The 24,899-nt window shown below is 37.0% G+C and overlaps 1 long non-coding RNA gene across 1 annotated transcript in view; it reads right to left on the bottom strand.

The window, feature by feature from the left end:
- The window catches only part of LOC134758383 (uncharacterized), a 56,889-nt gene extending 32,807 nt beyond the window's left edge, over nt 1-24,082 (bottom strand). Inside the window, exon 1 of the long non-coding RNA XR_010133566.1 lies at nt 23,803-24,082. This is a non-coding gene — a long non-coding RNA (uncharacterized lncRNA). The remainder of the gene's footprint in view (nt 1-23,802) is intronic.
- Between the last annotated feature and the right edge of the window lie 817 nt (nt 24,083-24,899).

The following is a 24,899-nucleotide window of genomic DNA, read 5'->3' as shown; positions in this document are numbered from 1 at the left end:
TATCCACCACGATCAAGCTGGCTTCATCCCCAAGATGCAAGGTTGGTTCAACACATGCTAATCAATAAATGTAATTCATCACATAAACAGATTTAAGACAAAAACTACATGATTATCTCAATAGATGCAGAAAAGATCTTTGATAAAATTCAACATCCCTTCATGTTAAAAACTCTCAATAAACTAGGTACTGAAAGAACATACCTCAAAATAGTAAGAGCCATATATGACAAACCTACAGCCAATATCATACTGAATGGGCAAAAGCTGGAAGCATTCCCTTTGAAAACCAGCAAAGACAAGGATCCCCTCTCTCACCCTTCCTATTCAACATAGTATTGGAAGTTCTGGCCAGGACAATCAGGCAAGAGAAAGAAATAAAGGGTGGGTATTCAAATAGGAAGACAGGAAGTCAAATTATCTTTGTTTGCAGATGACATGACCCTCTATCTAGAAAACCCCATTGTCTCAGCCCCAAAGCTTTTTTTTTTTTTTTTTTTTTTGAGACAGAGTCTTACTCTGTCGCCCAGGCTGGAGTCCAGTGGTGCAATCTTGGCTCACCGCAAGCTCCGCTTCCCAGGTTCACACCATTCTCCTGCCTCAGTCTCCCGAGTAGCTGGGACTACAGGCACCCACCACCATGCCCAGCTATTTTTTTTTTTTTGTATTTTTAGTAGAGACAGGGTTTCACTGTGTTAGCCAGGATGGTCTCGATCTCCTGACCTCGTGATCCACCTGCCTCAGCCTCCCAAAGTGCTGGGATTACAGGCATGAGGGACTGCACCCGGCCCTCAGCCCCAAAGCTTCTTAAGCTGATAAGCAACTTCAGCAAAGTCTCAGGATACAAAATTAATGTGCAAAAATCACTAGCATTCTTATACACAAACAGCAGGCATGCAGAAAATACAAATCATGAGTAAACTCTCATTCACAATTGCTACAAAGAGAGTAAAATACCTAGGAATACAGCTAACAAGGGAAGTGAAGGACCTCTTCAAAGAGAACCACAAACCACCGTTCAAAGAAATCAGAGAGGACACAAACAAATGAAAAAAACATTCCATGCTCATGGATAGGAGGAATCAATATCGCCAAAATGGCCATACTGCCCAAAGCAATTTGTAGATTCAATGCTATTCCTGTAAAACTACCATTGACATTCTTCACAGAAGTAAAAAAAAAAAAAACTATTTTAAAAATCATATAGGACCAAAAAAGAGCCTAAATAGCCAAGGCAATCCTAAGCAAAAAGAATAAAGCTGGAGGCATCACCCTACCTGACTTCAAACTATACTAAAGTGCTATAGTAACTTAAACAGCATGGTACTGGTATAAAAATAGACACATAGACCAATGGAACAGAATAGAGAACCCAGAAATAAGACTGCACACCTACAACCATCTGATCTTTGATAAACCTGACAACAACAAGCAATGAAGAAATTATTCCTATTTAATAAATGGTGCCAGGAGAACTGGCTAGCCACATACAGAAAATTGAAACTGGGCACCATATACAAAAGTCAACTCAAGATGGATTAAAGACTTAAATATAAAGCCCAAAACAATAAAAACCCTAGAAGAAAATGTAGGCAATACTGTTCAGGACATAGGCATGGGCAAAGATTTCATGATGGAAACACCAAAAGCAATGACAACAAAAGCAAAAATTGACAAATTGGGATCTAATGAAAATAAAGAGCTTCTGCACAGCAAAGGAAACTATTATCAGAGAGAACAGACAACCTACAACATGGGAGAAAATTTTCACAATCTATCCATCTGACAAAGGTCTAAATATCTAGCATCTCTAAGGAACTTAAACAAATTTACAAAAAAAAAAAAAAACCCAACCCCATTAAAAATGGGCGCAAAGGACATGAACAGATACTCCTCAAAAGAAGACATACATGCAGCCAACAAACATATGAAAGAAGGCTCAACATCACTGATCATTAGAGAAATGCAAATCAAAACCACAATGAGATACCATCTCTTGCCAGTTAGATGGCAGTTATTAAAAAGTCAAAAAAACAACAGTTGCTGGCAAGGTTGTGGAGAAAAAGGAATGCTTTTACACTGTTGGTGGGAGTGTAAATTAGTTCAACCATTGTGGAAGACAGTGTGGCAGTTTCTCAAAGATCTAGAAGCGGAAATACCATTTGACCCAGCAATCCCATTACTGGGTATATACCAAAAGGAATATAAACCATTCTATGGTAAAGATACATGCACGTGTATGTTCATTGCAGCACTATTCACAATAGTAAAGACATGAAATCAATCCAAATGCCCATCAGTGATAGACTGGATAAAGAAAATGTGGTACATATACACCTGGAATTCTATGCAGTCATAAAAAGGAACAAGATCATGTCCTTTGCAGGGATGTGGATGGAGCTGGAAGCTGTTATCCTCAGCAAACTAACGCAGGAACAGAAAACCAAGCACCGCACATTCTCTTGTAAGTGGGAGCTGAACAATCAGGACACATGGACACCTGGGAGGGAATGACCTACACTGTGGCCTGTTGTGGGGGACAGTGGAAGGGAAACTATCAGGAAGAATAGCTAATGGATGCTGGGCTTAATACTTAGGTGACAGGTTGATCTGTGCAGCAAATCACCATGGCTGGCACATGTTTACCTATTAACAAGCCTGCACATCTTGCACATGTACCCTGAAACTTAAAATAAAAATTGATGAAAAATAAAATAAAATAAAACCTTTCAGTTGAAAGACAAAAAAAGGATTGTTCCTGTTCTTAGGATAAATATAGGAAAATTCAAGGGCTATGTGTTCCCATTTCAGAATTATTATTTGACAGCTTTGAACTTGTCATTAACTTTCCATTAACTCAGTTTCTATTCTGTATAATGGGTATAATTACATGAGGTTGGCTTAGGGATAATTTTTTTTGATCTTCCGTAGACTTAAAATAGCCATAAGTGACTGGGGATAAAAAACACACACCTCCTCATGGCACTACTCTGGCCTTAGCGTGCATCAGGCTGTACTAGGCAGTCATGAGTGGAGGTCAGATGGGAGAGAGGCAGTGGTGCTGGCTCTCCTTAGACTAGGAAGGAGGCACCATGAACAGAGCAGGGCGACTGGGGCCATATGTCCCCTCTACTGTCTGTGATTCTGCTCCTTTATGGAAAATCCCAGAAACTTCCAGTCTATGATACATCTTATGACTGGGACAGAGATGCTTTCTCATAATAGTGACAAGATAAGCTGAACCTCATTTTTTTTTTTCTAGAAAGCATTGATTCTGTCTTTCTGTACTATTACAGAAAACTTGGTCAAATTTGCAAAAACCTACACTCAGTGAAAGAACTATGCTCACAGATTTTGAAGGGAACTGGTGTGGGTGCTTCAACACGTAAAGAATATCATGAAAATACTAGATATATTTAAACTAGACATTATTCATTCATTTAATAAATGTTTATCAAAAAATAATTGTGTTTTGAGTACTGTACTTGACATTGGAGATTTAGTCATGAGCAAGATAAGACATGGTCTCTATGCTCAGGGAACTTGTATATGAGATGCTGCTAGCTTCAAAACAAGAAATCTAATCATTGCCAAAATCAGTTGAATGAAAACCATCACCAGGATCCAGAGAACAATAGTCTTCACATGATATGATTCTGAAGTAATGAATAATAATAATAATAAATGCAGCAGTCTACATACAGAGAATGCCTTGTTTGATGTAACAGGGACATGTACTATCGTTTATTACAGCCTCCATGCAAATAGTTTTTGCTAAAATATTTCAAGGGGCCAGGTTTACGAATAAAATAGAAAAGCAGCTGTATTTATTTGCATATATTTGCATGAACACTATACATTTTTCACTGGAAATTAGAATTTTAAAAAGTTATCTCAAAAATGCAAGTTTTGAAGTTTTCTTCTCTCAATGCCTTCTTATAATCCTATTCATGGTTTCCCAAGTACCCAAACCAGAGGTTTAGAATACTTATTTAAAAGCTTTTCTTCACTAACCACATTAAAAAAATACAACATTTGCCTTTTTAAATGTGATAGATATGCAATCCTGCTGAAATCTGAGCCCAGAAACAGTGATAACCAGAGTAATTATAGAGTCTAGTGCTGGGGAATGATAAAAGATGAAATAGTGAGTTCCACATGCCACCCTTCTAAATTGGAGTCAAAGATGTGGTTCCACTTGTAAGCCTCTTCATGTCTAGACAGAATAACAAGGCTTTGGTGCATTTTTAACTAGTTCAGTCTTTCACTGGAGTTTCAGCTCTGTTGTCATCTTCCAATCACGGTTTTTATAATAGTTAATAATAGCAATAATAATAACAGATATCACACGTTATTTTCTTGATATATAATAGTCACTTTCTTAACTGCCTTTCTCATTTTACTTAACAGGAAAAAACAATCCTATGAGGTAAGCCCTGTAATTGTATTCATTTTCAGAGGAGAAACTGGAATTTACAGAAGTGATGCAAACAAACATACGGAATTAATAAACAGACTAGCTAGTATTCAAATTATACCAGTCTGATTCCAAACCTCAAAATGTTCATTTCTACCCTAATAAGAAAAACAGTAAGACAGAAATTAAAATAGAACAAACCATTTGTCTTGAGAAAAACAAACCCACGTCACTTAGATAGGAATAGAAATGGGATTTCATATAGATGTGAAGTGCTTATGTAAAAATGATTATACATTCTTTATATAAACTGTATGCATGAAGAAACATAAACATTATGATAGATTGTTTTATTCTCACTCTTTATTGAAAGTAGTGGTTTAGGCCGGGCATGATAACTCATTCCTGTAATCCCAGAACTTTGGGAGGTCGTGACAGGAGGATTAACTGGGAAGGGCATGAGGAGAGTTGGAGGGGGATGGAAGATGGACCTGCTCTACATTGTGACACTGATTGTTAAACATGCTTAAAAAGAAAGAAAGTAGTGGTTTAGAATAAAAAAACAAAATCAAAGTTATCAGCCAATTTGTGAGTCTAGCACTACCTAATACCAAAACCAGACAAAGATACTACAAGAAAAGAAAATTATAGGCCAATAACCCTGTGAACACAGATAAAACAATCTTCAACAAAATATGAGCAAACCAAGTTCAACAGCATATTGATAGGATCTTACACCATGATAAAGTGGGATTTAACCCTAAGATGCAAGGATGGTTCAACATATGCAAATCAATATATGTGATACACTATATTAACAGAATGAAAGGTAAAATCCATATGATCATCTCAGTAGATGAAGGAAAACCTTTTGACATAATTCAACATCCTTTCAGAATAAACTCTCAACATTTTAGCTATAGAAGGAATGTATCTCAACATAATAAAGGTCATATGTGACAAATTCACAGCTAACATTATACTTTAGGTGAAAAACTGAAAGTTTTTCCTCTAAGATCAGGAACAAGACAAGGATGCCCCTTCTATGCAATACAGCACTAAAAGTCCTAGTTAGAGGAATTAGGCAAATAAAAGGAATAAAAGGTATCCAGACTGGAAAGGAAGAAGTAAAATGGTCTCTGTAGATGTCATAATCATATATAAATTATATAAAAAGCCCTAAAGACCTATCAAAAATATTTGAGAAATAATAAATTCCATAAAGTTGTAGACTACAAAATCGATGTACAAAAGTTAGTAGTGTTTATGTATACTATCTGAAGAAGTAAGCTAGTTCATTGTTAGTATTTATAGTGTTTATATATGTTTATAAATGTTAGTATATATAGTGTTTGTGTATGTTTATAAATGTTGAAATATATATAAAGTGTTTATATAGACTAACAATGAACTATCTGAATTCTTCTTCAATGAAGAGGTTTATATATACTAAAAATGGTAGTTCATTGTTAGTCTATATAAACACTGACATATATATATATATATATAGTAAACAATCAAAACAATGCAATTTTACAACAGCATTTTAAAAATACCTAGCAACAAAGTTAACTAAAGAGGTAAAAGATCTGTACGCTGAAAACTATAAAAGACTGATAAAAGAAATAGAAAAATATGCAAATAAATGGAGAGATATCTCATGTTCATGGACTGAAATAATTAATACTGTTAAAATATTCATACTACCCAAAGTGAGCTATAGATTCAATGCAATCCCTATAAAAATTTCAATGACAGTTTTCACAGAAGTAGAAGAAAAAGATACTAAAAATCATGTGGAATTATAAAAGACCCCAAGTAGCCAAAGCAATCTTGAGCAATACAAACAAAGCTGAAGACACCACACTACCTAATGTCAAAACATATTACAAAGCTACAGAAATTGAAACAGCATGCTACTGTCATAAAAACAGACACATAAACCAATGGAACAGAATAGAGTGCCCAGAAATAAATGCGCACATTTACAGTCTACTACTGTTTGACAAAAATGCCAAGAATACACAATGGAGAAATGATAGTGTCTTTAGTAAGCGGTATTGGGAAAACTAGATGTCTACATTCAGAAGAATGAAATTGGATCTTTTCTCACATCATAGGGAAAATCAACTTAAAATGGATTAAACATAAAACCTGAAACTGTAAAACTGCTAGAAGAAAACAGGGAAAAAAGCTTTTTGACATTGATCTAGAAAATGATTTTTTGGATATTACTCCAAAAGCACAGGTGACAAAAGCAAAGATATACCATTTGGATTTCATCAAACTGAAAACCTACAGGAGAAAAGGAAATCCTTTCACACTGTCAATGGGAATGTAAATTAGTATAATCATTATAGAAAATAGTATGGATGTTTCACAAAAAATTACAAATAGAACTATCATAAGGCTCAGCAATCTTACTACTGGATATCTATCCAAAGAAAATGATATCAGTATGTCAAAGAGATATCTGCATTTTCATGTTTATTGTAGAATTATTCACAATAGCCTAGATATGGAAGCAACCTAAGTGTCCATCACAGATGAACAGATAAAGAAAATGTGGTACATAAATGCAATGGACTATTATTTAGCTTTAAAAATAAGAAAATCATGTCATTTACAATAACCTGGATGAACCTGGAGGAGGACATTACAGTAAGTAAAATAAGCCAAGCACAAAAATATAAATGATTACACCTATATGTGGAATCTGAAAATATGGAACTCATAGAAGCAGAGAGTGGAATAGTGGTTACCAGGGGCTAAACATGGAGGTTTGGGGAGATGTTGGGCAAAGGATACAAAATTACAGTAAGATAGGACAAATAAGTTGAAGAGCATTAATGTAAAACATGGTGACTATAGTTAGTAACAATGTACAGCTGACTCTAGAACAACACTGGTTTGAATTCTTTGAGTCCATTTCTATGCAGATCTTTTCAATAAATACAGTCAGCCCTTTGTATCCAAGGGTTCTACATCTGATTGAAAATACAGAATTTTCAATCCAGAAATACAGTGTTCATGGGATGCAAAATCCAGATACACTGAGGGCTGACTTTTCCCATATGTGGGTTCCACAGGGCAGACTGTGGAACCTGAGTATCCCTAGATTTTGGTATAAGCAGGGCTTCTGGAACCAAATCTCCCAACTACACTGAGGGATGACTATATTGTATTCCTGAAAATTGTTAAGAGCAGATTTTGTGTTCTCATCACACACACAAAAATAGGTATGTGAGGTAATGCATATCTTAGTTACCTTCATTTAGCTATTTCACAATGGATGCACATTTTAAAACATGATAAATACAATATTTCTCAATTAAAATAAATAAATAATGTTAAAAAATAAAAGCTTCTGATAGCAAAAGAAATGATCAAAAGTGAAAAACAACCTATGGAATTATTTGCAAAGCATACATTTCATAAGGAGTTACCATGCAAAATATATAAGGAACTCAGACAACCAAATAGCCAGAAAACAAGTAATCCAATTAAAAAATTGGCAAAGGACCTGCATATACAATACTCAAAAGAAGACATAAATGGCCAAAAGGTATATGAAAAAATTGCTTAACATCATTAATAATCAGGGAAACTCAAAGTAACCCCACAATGAGATATCACCTCATACCTGTTCAAATAGATATCATGAAAAGATAAAAGATAACAAATGTTGGGGAGGATGTAGAAAAGAGAAACTTTCTACACTGTTGGTGGGAATGTAAATTAGCACAGTCATTATAGAAAACAGTAGGAAGGTTTCTCAACAAGTTAAAAATAGAACTACCATATGATCCAGCAATTCCACTATTGGGTATAAATTCCAAGAGGAAAAAAATCAGTAAGTCAAAGAGATACCTGGACTCCCATGTCATTACAGCACTATTCACAATAGCCAAGATAGGCTCATCAACAGATGAACTGATTTTTAAAAATGTGGTATATATACACAATGGAATACTATTTACAGTAAAAAAAAAAGGAAATCCTGTCATTTGAGATAACATGGATAAGCATTATGCTAAGTGAAATAAGTCAAACACAGAAAGACAAATACTGCATGATCTCACGTCTATATGTAATCTAAAGAAGTTGAACTCATAGAAGCCAAGAGTAGAACGGTGGTCGCCAGGATGTGGGGGAGGAGAATGGGGAGATAGATGTTGGTCGAAGGGTACCAAGTTTCAGTTAGGATGAATGAGTTCTGGAGATCTATTGTACAGCATATCCACTACAGTTAATCCTGAAGTATTGTATACTTGGAAAAAAACACTTTGTACATGTCCAAAAAAAATTATATGCCAAGAAGTACTGGACAGGTAGATATGTCTAGCATATGAAATCAGCCTGCTAGCTCCACTCAAGTTGTTGTACAGTATCATAAAAAAGCAAACCTACTGCTTGAGCTAAGAGTATACTGATACCAATAGAACTAATTCTCAAAATAAAAGAACCATTAAAACTACACATTGCAGAAAACAGAATTACAGTAAACATTGCAAACCCTGGATTATTCAATACAACTTGATTTGTAGCCATTTAAGTCATTTTGCTTTGAAAGAAAATGACAATTTTCATAATTTAGGAACTGGTTGGTTTGCAACTATGCTCAGACTTACCAAAAACATGTTGTTGCTTAGGCCCTTTAAAATGTAATGGAAATCGTCAGTCTGAGAAGAGGAGGTATGATTGTCCTTACAAAAAATTGCATTTATATCTTCCAGGGTTTCAAAATCTGTAATTACCTTCTCCAACAACTCAGAAATTTGGCTCCAACTTCCTCTATAATCTGACTTCAGTTGATACACCTCGTCTTCTTCCCCTTCAACTAGTCTAGCATCTTAACTGTGACAGGGAGTCAATATACAAATCCAATTCCTGCTTCACATCACTGCTTATGTTATAACACACATGATTATGTCGATATACAATGTCTTTTTTAAACCTACTAAAGATTCAGTTTTTACCTATGAAAGATTGTATCTGTTCCACAAGACATATTTTGAAGACTTATATTACACTTACAATTTATACATCATCATTATCACACCTCTTAAATAGTGTGTGTGTGTGTCTGCTTTTTGTTTGGAGGATTGGTAATACAAAAGTAAAAATGCACAATCCCTTAAATCTACAACAACACTATGTATTTTTTATACATGCATTTCATACACTTATAATACTTATACAGTACTTATATATACTTATATAAACTTTGGAAACTTGGAAGCTTGGAAAACAACCTCAGTAGGAGACCAGATAAATTTATTTCCATACTTGGTAGTAGATAGTTTGATGAAATTAGAAAATATGAGTAACTGATATTTATCATTTATTAAGGACTTAATATATTAAATTTTTGTTTCCTTCTCTTCTTATTTAATCCTTACAAAAATTTTACTTCAGTTAATGATGTTAATTATCCCCATTTTCTGGGAAAATGTAAATGCATGCTTATAACTACATAAATGGATTATGGAAGGGTACAGGAGACATGGACACTGGCTGCCCACAGAGAGCACACTCGAATGAGAGAGACATGGTTTTCATTATGTGCTCTTCTGGACTGTTTTAAAAATATTATTTATGTAATTAAATACATGATAATAATAAGAAAACTGCTGGGTTTTTCCCTTTTGTTGGACGCTGAAGTCTCGTAGGAAGAAGCAGTGATCTATCAAGTTGTACTGACATATTCAGTGGATCTGCTGCTGAGACGCTGATTTTCACTGGGGACAAAATAAAAACACAAGTGTAGTTTTCATGAATATTAATTCTTAGAAAAAGTAAGCTGTACTCTTTTATTTGGGGACAAAATATTTTACTTATTTCATTTTGCAGTATTGTAGAACAATGCAATGGCTTTAACTAGCCATAAGTGAACTCCTGAGAATTTCATTCCAAGTAGACACTTTAGGAGAATATAAGATCTCTCACTCTTTTTTTTTTTGAGACAGTCTTGCTCCATCGCACAGGCTGGAGTGCAACGGCACGATCTCGGCTCACTGCAACCTCTGCCTCCCGGGTTCAAGCGATTCTCCCCGCTTAGTCTCGCGAGTAGCTGGGATTACAGACATGCGCCACTATGCCCAGCTAATTTTTGTATTTTTAGTAGAGATGGGGTTTCACCATGTTGGCCAGGCTGGTCTTGAACTCCTGACCTCAGGTGATCCTGCTGCCTCGGCCTCCCAAAGTGCTGGGATTACAGGCGCGAGCCACCACGCCTTTTCTTTTGAAGTGATTCTGCCATTGTTCTGATTTTTTTCCTTAAGAATTCACAAAGCACTATGAAATATATATTTGACCTTTTAGAAACTTATACTGTTTAAGAAAAAAGTATTAATGAAACTTGTTAAAAACAGTAAGGGAGACTTTGTTCAAGAGGGTACTTTTGTCATAGATCCAGGACTACTGCAATGGCGCCTTGCAGTGGGGGAGAGAGATTGGGCTCAGTTCTGAAAAAAATAAGAAAAAGTGAGAATTTATAAACAAGGAGCAGGGGAGGGAGCTCGGTGGACGGAAAATTACTAAGAGGAAACATTAGTAGTAAGGGGGATTCTGTGGCCAAACTGACCTGCCAGGATGCTGGCTGGAGGCAGGCCAGGGCAATCACACATCATCTGGAGGATGGTGGAGGATGAGGAACCCGATCAGATATCCAGGGTGAGCAGACAAGGAGAATGACTAAATTGACTTAGCAAGCTTCTTGCTAAACTTGGACAATGTAGAGGCAAGTAAAAAAGTCTAAAAGTTGAGAAATCGTTGAAGAGAGTAAAGTTTGGTCGAGAGGCTCTGTCAATACTTTCTGACACTTGTATATTAAAATACTACACAGTTACTTGTATCACTCAAGGCCATTCGAAAAATCAAAGCTGATGTAAAGTATTGAATTGGAATTAATATTAGTATAAAATATGAGGAATTTATTTAATATAGGACACTTTTTTTCTTTTTTTTTTAGACGGAGTCTCGCTCTGCCGCCCAGGCTGGAGTGCAGTGGCAGGATCTCGGCTCACTGCAAGCTCCGCCTCTCGGGTTCAAACGATTCTCCTGCCTCAGCCTCCCAAGTAGCTAGGATTATATAGGTGCCCGCCACCACGCCCAGCTAATTTTTGTATTTTTAGTAGAGATGGGGTTTCACCATCCTGGCCAAGGTGGTCTCGAACTCCTGACCTCGTGATCCGTCCACCTCGGCCTCCCAAAGTGCTGGGATTACAGGCATGAGCCACCATGCCCGGCCTAGGACACTATTTTTAAAGGTGTTATAAGACCTTAAGGAGCCACCAGCGGAAGATGAGATTCCTTGCTGCTGGAAGTTGCCCTTGTCCCTAGGTTGGAGGTTCAAAGAGAGTAGCTTAAGAGTTGGAGCCGCAAAGCCTGAAGTAGAACTTTGGAGGCCTCACTAGGCAGGGGGACCTTGTGCCTTGTGGGGAGAATATCAGTGGCCAGAGGTGCCACCACAGAAGAGAGATAAGCGGAGATATGCCAGGATATACCAGGACAACTGACTTTCTGCCAGTGCCTCTCATTGGCTGAAACCAGCCAGCAGTCAATGCACAAGGAATCCTGGGAAATGTAGTTTGCAGAGATCAGGTCCTCGCAGTCCTCCCACGCAGGGCAGAGCCACGGAGAGGGGGGAACGATTTTTAGATCAAACATATAAATAAACAGCCCCATACTGAAAACTTACCACAGTACACAATAGCACCTTGCAGTTTTTTCTTGTAGTACCACCCTACAGAGGCAGACACTTAACTCTTTCAGCTTTTTCTTCTGTAGTTTTATCCCTATTTCTAAACATGAAATCTATATTGCTATTTATTGATTTTGCATGTTGAAATATTACATATTGATTTTCTATGATGATGGATATAGATTTAGTTCTCTTATTTGCCCCTCCCTCGTTCTTGCAATAGAATTATCACAATAGAATCATATCATTTTTAATGTAGATTAGCAAGCTGTATTTACACCACTACGTGATGAAAATATTGTTCACTGCTGGGCCAGCTAGCATGCTATGTTTACTCTTTTTATACTGTGTAGATATTTGTTTTGAAGGAGATGCACCTGTTCTTTCACTTGTATAATTCATTCTCACATCCTTAATTCTTTTCTTACTCTTCTTAATTCTTCTTGGCTATGATTCTAAATATCAACTACTTTTCTGCTGAGTCTCTCTCTTAACTAGAAAAAACTTTTTGGAGTCTCTTTTCACTTGCTGTCATGTGGACTGGCTGCTCTCGGCTTTAGCTGTGTGCTGTTATCTGTGTGCTGTGTGCTGTTATCTGTGGCTGTGTTCCTAATTTCCTAACTTGGATATACCGTATTCTAGAACTGACTTCCGTTTTCTTAGTTACTTTCTGTTTTCCTTGCCGTAGCAAGGAAATTTTTAAAGGAAGTGTGTATTAAAAGCAGTGCACCTGTAGAATAAAGTATTAACAAAATTTCAAGGTTGAACATTATTTTTTCTTTAAAATTTATCAGGCCTTGTTGTTCCATTGACTTTTAGCAAAAAAAAAAAATTAAAAAAATTAAAAAAAAGGCTTGTGTTGCTCCTTCAGCACTATTCAGATTCTCATTCTTTTGTATGTGATTTACGGTTTTTATGGAAAATTTTAGATGCTTCTCTTTAGTGCTGATGCTTTTTAATTTTATATGCCTTAAATAAGCCATTTTCATTTTTCATCCTGGCCATTAAAAAGGATTTTGAGGACTCAAGGCTTTTAGTTTGGGGAAATTTTCCTGTATTAGTGCTTTTATAACTTTTTCTCCAGCGTTTTTTTCTGTCTCCCCACTGTCATGCCATTTTTTCTAGAAAGTGAGTTTCTTGCAATGATTCTCCATGTCTTGTATTTTTCCTTGTTATTTTTTTGATAGATTTCTGAAACTTTTCCTCTTGTATTAGAAGTTTTATTTTGACCATCATTTTTTTTTAATTTCAAAGACTTTTTAATTGTTCTAGTTGTCACTGTTTTCTAATTGTTCATTTTTCATGGCATTCCTGTTGTTATCAATATTGTTTTTTTTTTCTGATAATTTATACTCATTTTTTCAGTTTTCTTCTACTTCCTGAATTATCTTTCTGTCCCCACATTTTGCTTTATTATTGACTTACTCTTTCATCATGGGATATTTTCTCACATATCTGCTGGTCCTTGGACACTAAGACGCTGATTGGAAACTCTGGGTTGTTTTCTGGAACTCACTCCAGGGAACTCAGGAGGGAGCTGGCCCTTTTCTTTATGTAACCCCTAACGCCAGTATCAGCAGGTCTTTTCTCTGAAGACATCTTTTGATGTCTCCTGAGGAAAATAATTTGAAACTGCCTGGAAAATAGATGTAGTCTGAAATTGGGATATCCTCCATGGTGGCAAATCCTTATCTTCGGGAAGTGGATTTATCTTTCGACAATACTCAGAGGTTATTTAATCAAATCTGATAAATTGAGTATATAGTAATTAAACAAAAAGTATGGCTTAATTATAAAATAATGGAACTGACTGACTTGCATAGATCAAATCTACCTTTATATATCTGCTCAGTGGTGCTGGGTTGGAAACTGTAGGACTGTTTGCCGTCTGCTTCTGCAGCTACAAGTCACTAGTGGGAGACAGGAAGACAGCAGGCGGAGAGAAGGGAAGCACTCAAGTCAATACAGCCACGGCAGCATTCGGTTTAGTAGTTGACATACCTTTTCTTCCACACTCCCAGAACCATTCCTATCATCTCCAGCTTGGAGATAACAAGCAGCAATGAGGTAGCACCGCCCCTCAGAAATCTGAATCCCAGCTCTGTGGTGTCTCTCCCTGACTCCTCCAAAGAAAAGCCCACTTCTCAGGTGTCTGGGTCACAGCTCTGCTGGGCCTAGTTTCTGAGGTTGTAGGTGGTGATAAGCCCATTCTTTTTCCTTTGTTCCAGTCCTGGAGATGTAAGCTAACCATCCTCTGTCTCCCTTTTTGCCTTTTCGGGTCTACAATAACCTTGGAAACAATTCTCTCTACTAAAATGCTGGTGTGGTTTCTCTTTTCGTAGTGGGACTTGAACTGAAATACTCCTGAACTGATCTTAAAACAAGTGCAAAAGATATTAAATGAATAGTGAATAATGACAGCATCACTTGAATAGTACAGAAGAGAAAAGTGAGTGTAGTGTTTTAAATTGTAGGGACCACGTGTGCATCTTGGCTCAGCTACTTGCTATGATGGGAGACTAATAGCTTTGAACATCTGTTTCCACAAAGCTAAAGTAGGGATATTACCTATTTTCTTAGGCAGTTAGCAGCAATAAACGAGACCATAGATATTAAACACTTAAAACAGTGCCTAGCATATAATAAGTTTAATACATTGTATTTAACATGTTAAACATAAGCGATTACTAAGTTAGAGTGGACATATGTGTTTATCTTGATTAAAAACTAATCAGTTTATGTTCCCTCCATTTCCTGTGAAAATTTCAACAGGACCTGTGTCAATGCTAGTACTCAAAAGTTTTACTTTGTGAACTTTTGGAAAGTTTAGCATTGTGATTGAATTCTGAAAGGGTCTGTCTAGTAAAGTGTCATTCTCATGTGCAATAGGTTCCTGTCTGTCACTTCTGTGCTTCTCCTGTTTTCTCCTATCTTTCATTTCAATAAATTTCCTTTCTTCTCATTCACTTCCCTTTTCTCTGTGAGGCATTTGTATTTTGAAACACTTAATCTGTGTCCAGCATTGAACTAGCAAGTATAAATTATGCTACTTATTGACAACTTCATTGCATGTTATATTTATTTCAAATAATTCTTTTGTGCAATTCACTGCAATAAGCCAATGCCCCGAATCTCTTGCACATTTGATACAGTCACCCTTGACAGTCCCTATCACATGTCTTCTCATAAGGATGAATAAACTGCATCATATGATAATATTTTGATTTGAGGCATTTCAACATATTTAAAGTTTTAAAAGGGTACATATTATGAGCTTCAATCCTCACAACAAACATATTCTAGAATTATGCATATTTTACAAAAATAGATGCGATGCGGCCGGGCGCTGTGGCTCACGCCTGTAATCCCAGCACTTTGGGAGGCCAAGGCGGGTGGATCACCTGAGGTCAGGAGATTGAGACTAGCCTGACCAACATGGTGAAACCCTGTCTCCACTAAATACAAAAAATTAACCAGGTGTGGTGGCGCATGCCTGTAATCCCAGCTACTTGGGAGGCTGAGGCAGGAGAATTGCTTGAACCCGGAAGGTGGAGGTTGCAGTGAGCCTAGATTGTGCCATTGCACTCCAGCCTGCACAACAAGAGCAAAACTCCATCTTAAAAAAAAAAATGTCAATGCAGTGGCATTTTCAGTGCCCTTGTTAAGGTCAGATGTTTTCACTGGTAAAGTCAGGAAATGCGCTGAAGTCTTCTTTATTGCCACATAATGTCATTTGACTCGCTGCTCCATGAACACGCTTAAGATTATGTGACTATGAGGTGTCTTTCCATGGCTATAAAAATTATCGAAGAGATAGTTGAACCATTTTATTTGTGTCCAGTTTCTTTCAGTTTATAAAGTGCTTCAAACGGATATACTACATTTACTATTACATCCTGTTGTCAGACTGAGGGTTGAAGTTGGTGAAACAGCATTCTTGAATTATGTGAGAGACTTTTCTCATGTTGATTTGGAGGACTTGTATGTGCATGTGCATGTGTGTGTGTGCGTGTGTGTGCTCATGCATGTTGTGGTTTAGCTGGGGGTTCATGGATAGTGAGGGTTGAGAAGCCCTGTGTTAGAGCATATTGCCAAATGGGGGCTTGCAATTTCCTTACCTAAAAATATTTTCAAACTAGGGTATTACTCTGCCTAAAATTAGTTAAAATAATCTTGAGTAAAGTTAGAGAAACCAGTTTATGTAAAAATAATTTCAGACGCACACATGTATCTTAGTATTTAATCTGCTTTAATATTGCTGCCATATGAGGGCTTCAGAGCAAATTTCCAAGATCACATGTTCATTAAAATGATTTTTCCTACTAATTTTATCTTTTTTTTTTTTTTTTTGAGACTGAATCTTGCTCTGTCGCTGAGGCTGGAGTGCAGTGGTGCGATCTCAGCTCACTGCAACCTCCACCTCCCAGGTTCAAGCGGTTCTCCTGCCTCAGCTTCCTGAGTAGCTGGGACTACAAGCGTGTGCCACCACACCCGGCTAATTTTTTATATTTTTAGTAGAGATGGAGTTTCACCATGTTATCTAGGATGGTCTCAATCTCCTGACTTCATGATCCACCCGCCTTGGCCTTCCAAAGTGCTGGGATTACAGGTGTGAGCCACTGCGCCTGGCCCCAATTTTATCATTTCTTTAAAGAGCAAAATTAACAACAAAATTAACAGGATAATATAATGCCATTTATGAAGCAGTGCATTACAGTGTGTCTTAATCCATTTGTTCTACTATAATGAAATACCTGGACTGGATAACTTCTAAGCAACAGAAATTTATTTCTCACTGTTCTGGAGGCTGGGAAGTTCAAGTTCAAGGCCCCAGAAGGTTTGGTGTTTGGTTTGGTCCTGGTTTCTGTTTCGAGGATGGCACCTCCAGTGCTGTGTACTCACAAGGCAAAAGGCAAAAGGCAAAAAGGCAAAAATAGGCCTAGCTAGTTATCTTCAGCTTTTGTATGAGGTCACTAATTCATGAGAGTGGAGCCCTCTTAGCTTAATCACCTCCTAAAGGACCTAATTCTTAATATAGTTGCTTTGGGGATTAAGTTTCGATATGAATTTTAGAGGAGACACAAACATTTAACCTGTTGCATTCTGCTCTTGACCCTCCCCTCAAATTTGTGTCCTTCTTATGTAAAAAACACATGAATTTCATCCCAATAACCCCAAAGTCTTAACTCATGCCAGATTCAACCTTAAAGTCTAAATTCAAATCTCAACTAGATCAGATATGGGTGAGACTCAATTTCCTCTTCAACTGTGAGCCTGTAAAGTTAAACAGTTGTATGCTCCCAAAACACAATCCTAAGCAAGTCCAAAATGCAACAAGTCAAACAATATTCAATCTTTGACTCTATGCCCTGCCCGCTGGACACACTAGAACAGACTTTGGACCTCCAAGTCACTGGGGGACCCCACCTCCACTGATTTGCTTGGTGTAGCCCACACAGCAGCTTTCAGGGGATGGAGTCAGGTGCCTGCAGCTCTTGCAGGCTGGCATTGCTTTACTGGTGCCCCTACAGTTATGGTGTCTTGGAGATGACCCCATCCCCACAGCTCCACCAGACATTGCCCTAATGGGAGCTCTCTATGGTGGCCTTGACTCTATGGCTGTGCTGGGCATTGCCCTCATGGGGGGCTGTCTGCAGTGGGCCTGCCTGTGAGTGTAGTGTTTTAAACTGTAGCCTTTGAAGTTTAAAACACTGGGCCCCACAGCTGTCCCAGCCATTCTTTGAAATCTAGGTAGAGGTATCCATGCCTCCATGGCTCTTGCAATCTGTGTGCTTGTAGACTTAGCACCATGGAGATGTCACCATTTACTGCTTGTGCCCTCTGAGGCAACAGCCTGAGCCACACCTGGGCCCACTGGAGCCACAGCTGGGGTGACCAAGGAGCACTGCACTGAAATGCACGGAACATAGACTTGAGGCAATCCCAGTCAGTGAGGCCACACTGGGCCCTTCTTTCGAAACAGTTCAACCCTCAAGGCCCTGGCATGCTGGGCCTATGATGAGTAGGGCAGCCACAAAGAATTCAGAAATGCTTTGGGGTGATTATTTCATTGTTCTGATGAATAGTGCCTGGCCTTCTACCCATACCAACCTCTTTACCAAATGCTCCCTTAGCCACACCCTTGGTGTTTTCTCCCAAACATGCTTTTTTATTTTTTACCATCTGGCTGTGCCCAAAATTTTCAAATCTTTAAGTTCTGTTTCCCTTTTGATTATAGATTTCAGCTCTGATCAGATTTCAGGTTTCTCTTTTCTTGCACTTTACTATAAGCAGTCAAGAGAAGCTATACGACACCCTCAATGCTTTGTTTAGGTATTTCGTTCACAAAATGTCTCAGCTTATCACTTCTAAGTTGTGCCTTTCATAAAACACTAGGACACAGACACAATTCAGCCATGTTCTTTGCCATTTTATAACTAGGATGCTTTTCTTCCAGTTTCCCATAAGACATTCCTCATCTCCACCTAAGAACACATCAGAACAGCCTTACTGTCCATATTTTTACCAGCATTCTCACCATGACCACGTATGTAATATCTAAGAAGACTGAGGCTCTGTCTACAGCTCTTCTCTTCTGAACTCCCATCAGAATCACCCTTAATGCACTGTTCATGGCAATCTAATCTTTTTCTAGCATGCACCTCCAAATTCTTCCAGGCTCTACCCATTACTCAGTTTCAAAGGCACTGTCACATTTTGAGGTATTTTTATAGCAACACCCATTTCTGGTGGTACCAATTTGTCTTAGTTTTTTTGTGTTGTTATAAAAAAATACCACAGAGTGAGTAATTTATAAACAACAGAAATTGATTTCTCATAGTTCTGAAAACAGAGAAGTCCAAGATCAAGGGGCTGGCAGGTTCAGTGTCTAGTGAGGGCCCTGTCTTTGCTCCCAGGATGGCGCCTTATATGTTGCATTCTCCAGAGGAGCAAACACTGTATATTCACATGCCAGAAGGGAGAGAAAGGCAAAAAAGTACAAAAGAGGGCTAGTTAGTTCTCTCCAGCCCTTTCTTCATGAGGGCAGAGGCCTCATGGTCTGATTATTTCCTAAGGGCCAGCCTTTTGATACAGTTGTGTTGAGAATTAAGTTTCACCATGGACTTTGGAGGAGATACAATACTGCTTTATTCTAAGTGAGGTAGAGAAGTACCACTTTATTGTAAGTTAAACAAGCTAGGCTAAAGTCTTGTCTCTGTAATTTATTAGTTTTTGCCCCTTGGAAGCCACTTGCTTTCTAGTATCTTATCACATTCATAAAATGAGATGAATTAATGAAGTAGAGTTTAAATATCTACCCATATCAATTCTCTAATTTCTGAAGTTTTAAAAATATATGTCTTTCAACTACCAAATCAGTTCAAAGACATGCATAGTCATAACCACCAAAACTCCAGTACAAGTTGCAGGATATAAAAATCAGCATTCCAAAATAAGTAGCATTTAGATGTGGCAACAGCAAACAATCTAGAAAAGAAATCAAGAAACTAACCCCATTTACAATAGCTAAGAAGAATATAAAATACCTAGGAATCAACTTAACCAAAGATATGAAAGATCTGTACAAGGGAAACTATCAAACGCTGATAAAAGACACTACAGAGGACACAAAATAATGAAAGGATATGTCATGCTTTTGCACTGAAAGAATTAGTATTGATAAAAATGACAACACTACCCTAAAATGTAGATTCAATGGAACCCCCATGAAAATACCAACGACATTCTTCAAAAAACTAGAAAAAACTATCCTAAAATTTATATGGAACTACAAAAGAACCAAACTGAAGGCATCACACAATTTGACTTCAAAATATACCACAAAGTTGTAGTAATCAAATCAGTGTAATACTGGCATAAAAGCAGACACATAGATCAACAGAACAAAATAGAGAACCCAAATATAAATCCACATATTTACAGCCAACCCATTTTTGACAATGGTGCCAAGAAGACACAATGGGGAAAGATGAGTCTTTTCAATAAACGGTCCTGGGAAAACTGGATATCCATACGCAGAAGAACGGAACTAGACTCTTAGCCCTTGCCATATGCAAAAATCAAATTAAAATGGATTGAACACTTAAATTTAATATCTGAAACCATATAACTACTGAGAAAAACATGGGGAAATGCTACAGAACACAGGTCTGGAAAAATATTTTTTGTGTAAGATTTCAAAAAACACAGGCAACCAAAGCAAAAATAGACAAATCAGATAACATTAAGCTAAAAACTTCTGCACAGCAAAGGAAACAATAAAAAAAGTGAAGAGACAACCCACAGAGTGGGAGAAAATATTTACAAACTATCAATCTGACAGGAATTAATAACCAGAATATAGGAGCTCAAACAACTCAATAGCAAGAAAATAAATAATCTGATTTTTAAAACGGGCAAAAGATCTGAATAGACATTTCTTAAAACAAGACATGCAAATGATCAACAGGTATATGAAAAATTACTCAACATCACTCACCGTCAGAGAATTGCAAGTCAAAACTACAAGGAGTTACTCTAGCTAAAATAACTTTTATCAAAAAGACAGGTAATAATAAATGTTGGTGAGGATGTGGAGAAAGGGGAACCCCCCATATGCTGTTCGTGGGAAAGTAAATTAATAAAACCACTATGGAGAACAGTATGGAGGTTCCTAAACAAACTAAAAATAGAACTACCATATGATCCAGCAATGCCACTACTGGGTATATACTCAAAAAAAAGGAAATTAGTATATCGAAGAGACATCTGCACTCCTGTATTTACTGCACCACTATTCACAATAGCCAAGATATGGAATCAACCTAAGTGTCCATCATTGGATGAATGGATAAAGAAAATGTGATACACACACACACACACACACACACACACACACAATGGAGTATTATTCATCCATAAAACAGAATGAAGGTCTGTCATTTGCAGTAACATGAATAGAACTGGATGCCATTATGTTAAGTGAAATAAGCCAAGCACAGAAAGACAAATATTGAATGCTGTCACTCATATGTGGGAGCTAAAAAGATATCATGAAGATAAAAGGTAGATTGGTGATTACCAGAGGCTACCAAGGGTTGGGGGAAAGGGGAGCCAAAGAGAGGTTGATTAATGGGTACGAATATACATTATAATAGAAGAAATAAGACCTAGTATTTGATGTATCAGTAGGATAGTTATAGTTAACATTAATCTATTGTACATTTCAAAATAGCTAGAAGATAATAACTTTAGTGTTTCTAACATAAAGAAAAGATGAATATTTAAGATGATGGATATTCCAATTATCCTTATTTGATTATATGATTGTAACACATTATCACATGTACCCCGAAAATATTTACATCTATTATATGTCAAGTTAAAAAACTACATTTCATACACATGCATACACAGATACAGACATGCAGACACATTTGAGTGACTATATGGTTTCAGGTAAGTTAAATGAATAGATTCTAATTTATTTATTATATGTATTTTATATTACATAAAATATATATTGTTTGTATATATATATATAGTTCTATCTATCCATATCTGTACACACAAATTAGCCCAATCAGATTAGCTAAAGTGAGGCTCTTTGAATTCTAACAAATAAGCAAGGGGTTTAACCTGTTCCCTTGATCTGTTGGTCTAGAGTCTATTTACAGAGCTGTTATTACTGGTTTTTTGCTTAGAGAAGAATAAAGAAATAACTTTTTTATGTTTTGATGTTAAATGAATGTAGGATAACTGTATACATAGCATTCTATATATATATATATATATATATGTATATATTGCTATATGCCAGATGAACTGATGACTTTTCCACATATGGAAGAATTTCTTAAGGTCATGTTTAACTAACAATTTCCCTCCCTTTCTTTCCCTAACTGCATGCCTGAATATAGGTAATATACATATAAAATATCTGTGATATATATACATTTTAATATTTAATATAAATTATTTAAATAAATTAAATCATTTATTTGTACTTTAAAAATTATTCTATTAAACATCAATAGAATATCATGCCTTTGTAAGAGTTAATATAATAGGCTGTTACACTGTGACAAATAACTTTGTGGTAGGGCTAACAGAATAGAGCCACATCAAAAGGTAAAATAAACATGTTTAGTTAATATAACAACCTACATAATCAGAAAGCAAATTTTTTATCATGAATTATTCACACCTTTTATCTAAATACTATTTTGATACGGACATTTTGAACACTCTCTTTTGCAAGCAAGAATTGAAGACTCGGAAAGGGGTCAGAAAGGACTTAAATTAGGATCAGTGGCCCCAATTTGGTCTATTCCCAGTGGTCCATGAGGAATAATCAGATGTGATAAAAAGTAGACTTCAATAGAGAGCTCTGAACTCATATGTACAGAACAAGATAAGACTCCCTTTAGACCACCGTATTATCTCTCAAGTTCTTAAATCACTTTGGTAGAACTGCTTGACGTCAATATCAAATCAAATGCATTTATGAACACTATGTTTGTTCAGCTGCTTCCAATCTATTTCTTATTATATCTTTACTAGCCCTAAGCATACACAATTAAAAGCTTTAAGTAATGACAGAATAAATTGTCATGCTTTTAAGATGCCTTATTTATTTGTATTTGGAAAACTTCAAACTAGATATGTTAAAATATGATTTGTTTCTTGACAAAATTCTGTATAACTAGAGGTATGGTTGAAGTAACTTGCTGTAAAATATCCCAAAACTGCATTTTAAATATATTTTAAAAATATTATTTCTGCATAACTTTTTATAATCATTCTTTTGCTTTTTAAAATATTTTGTCATGTTCTTGTCTCATATAATATGGATAGAAGACTGATTTCTTAAACACATGAAAGACAGTTAATTTAATTGCTAATACTTCTTGATAAAAATCAGTGCCCAGTTAAAGTCCATGCATACCCTGAAAATAACATCTTCATAATTTCTTTCTAGTCATAACATCTCAATTCTCTACAAGATTTTTTGGTTAATGTTTTGTACTTAACCCAAGGTTAATGTTACTACCTTTGCCACTAAATGTGGGCTAAATGCTATGATCCTAAATGTACTAGAAAGCAGCTAATTGAGCCAAAATACAAATTTGAATTCCATCATAAGGACTTGAATTTTGTGTTGTTCTAATTTGTATTCAGGCTCAAAGTTTCCAAAGAGGGCAAGAAAAGTATTATATGAAAAAGACGATTATTGAAAAGCAGACTTAAGAATGCTTCTAGACTTTTAAAGTAAGCTGATTTCTTTCCTACTCAATTGTGTTAGAAATCATTTGTGTGAAATATTTCTGTATCCCAACAGTCAAGGGAAGAAGGAGGAGAAAAAAAATCATGGAAAACTAACTTAGAACATTTAGTAGGAGGAAGGTTCCTCAGAGAAAACTGTGTGTAAAGTGCGAGACAGCGCAGGAAGAAAAAGTCACAGAGAGCTGTTCAGGGAAGATTGGAAACTTGGAGTCTGAGAAATTATTAGCAGCGGCGAATCGGTGCAGGTCTGCGGCAACCTCAGCCCTAGCCTCCTCAGAAGAAAGAATACGACTGAGGCGCGTAAGACACAGAGAGAAACCGAGGCGAGTTTTAGAGCAGGAGTGAAAGTTCATTAAAAAGCTTCAGAGCAGGAACGAAAGGAAGCAAAGCTCACTTGCAAGAGGGCCGCGCGGCTGACTTGAGGGATGAAGTGCACGGTGTGACGTCGGCATGCTTCCGGGGTCCTGCGTCTCTTCTTCCCTGATTCTGCCCTTGGGGTGGGCTGTCTGCCTGTGCAGTTGCCTGCCCGCTCTTGGAGGTGCCACACGTGCAGTGTGTTTACCGGAGCTGTATATACATGCTCATTTGAAGCGTTCTTCCCGTACCAGTCAAACGTCCGTGCAAGGTCATCGACCAGTTAAACGCCGCCATTTTGCCTCTTAATGCGCATGCTTGAGCCCACTTGCGCAACTCCTGAGACCTTACTGGGAAGCTGATCACCAGTTTCAGGTGTTTCTATCTGCTGGGAGACTGCCTTTCCACGGCACTGGCTGTAGCCAATTATTTTTTTAGAGAGACAGTTTAACAACTGCCTGACCATCATCTAATGGTAACCTGACATTTCTGTTGGGATGGAAGGGCTCTCTTGCCCTGCTCATGTAGGCCTGACTACCTACTGTAACAAAGTATTTAAAAGATATTTTGAGAAATATATAAAGAAAAACAGCAAGAATTACTTTCTGTAGAGCAAGTTTCCTGTTTGTTTGGATGACGATGGAGGAGGACAAGCATCACGCTGCAGACCTTGGCAGCATCCCAGGCCCAAGGGGGGTGGTATGATGCTGCACGCCATCACCACTCAAGACTCCCGTTATCACCAGTATTTCCTCCTTGCCTCCCAAGATATCACCATGGCAATTGTTGAATTCCTCATTACAGAAAGCCAGGCTTGCATAAATATTGTATGTGGCTATTATTGGCAGACACACTGTCAGTTTTTTAGGAAATATGGAAATTCTGTAATTTGAGGTGATTCATTATTTATCTTTTTTCTAATTTTAATGAATATAAGTATCTCTTATTCATTAAAAATAAAACAACAAAAATATCCATCTAGCCATTATCCTTCTGATTGATCAGTCCCATTAGGCTAACGATCCAAGCAGGGCACCACATAGCACCTTAATTCTTCAGAGAACATCATCACAGAAATTATTTGCTTCTGGAAATCATTAATTTCATTTTATGGATATGAGGATTTTTTTTCTAGAT

This window comes from Gorilla gorilla, chromosome 3 (assembly GCF_029281585.2).
Source record: "Gorilla gorilla gorilla isolate KB3781 chromosome 3, NHGRI_mGorGor1-v2.1_pri, whole genome shotgun sequence".
In the NCBI taxonomy this organism is placed as follows: Eukaryota; Metazoa; Chordata; class Mammalia; order Primates; family Hominidae; genus Gorilla; species Gorilla gorilla.
This window is presented reverse-complemented; position numbering and strand designations above follow the sequence as displayed.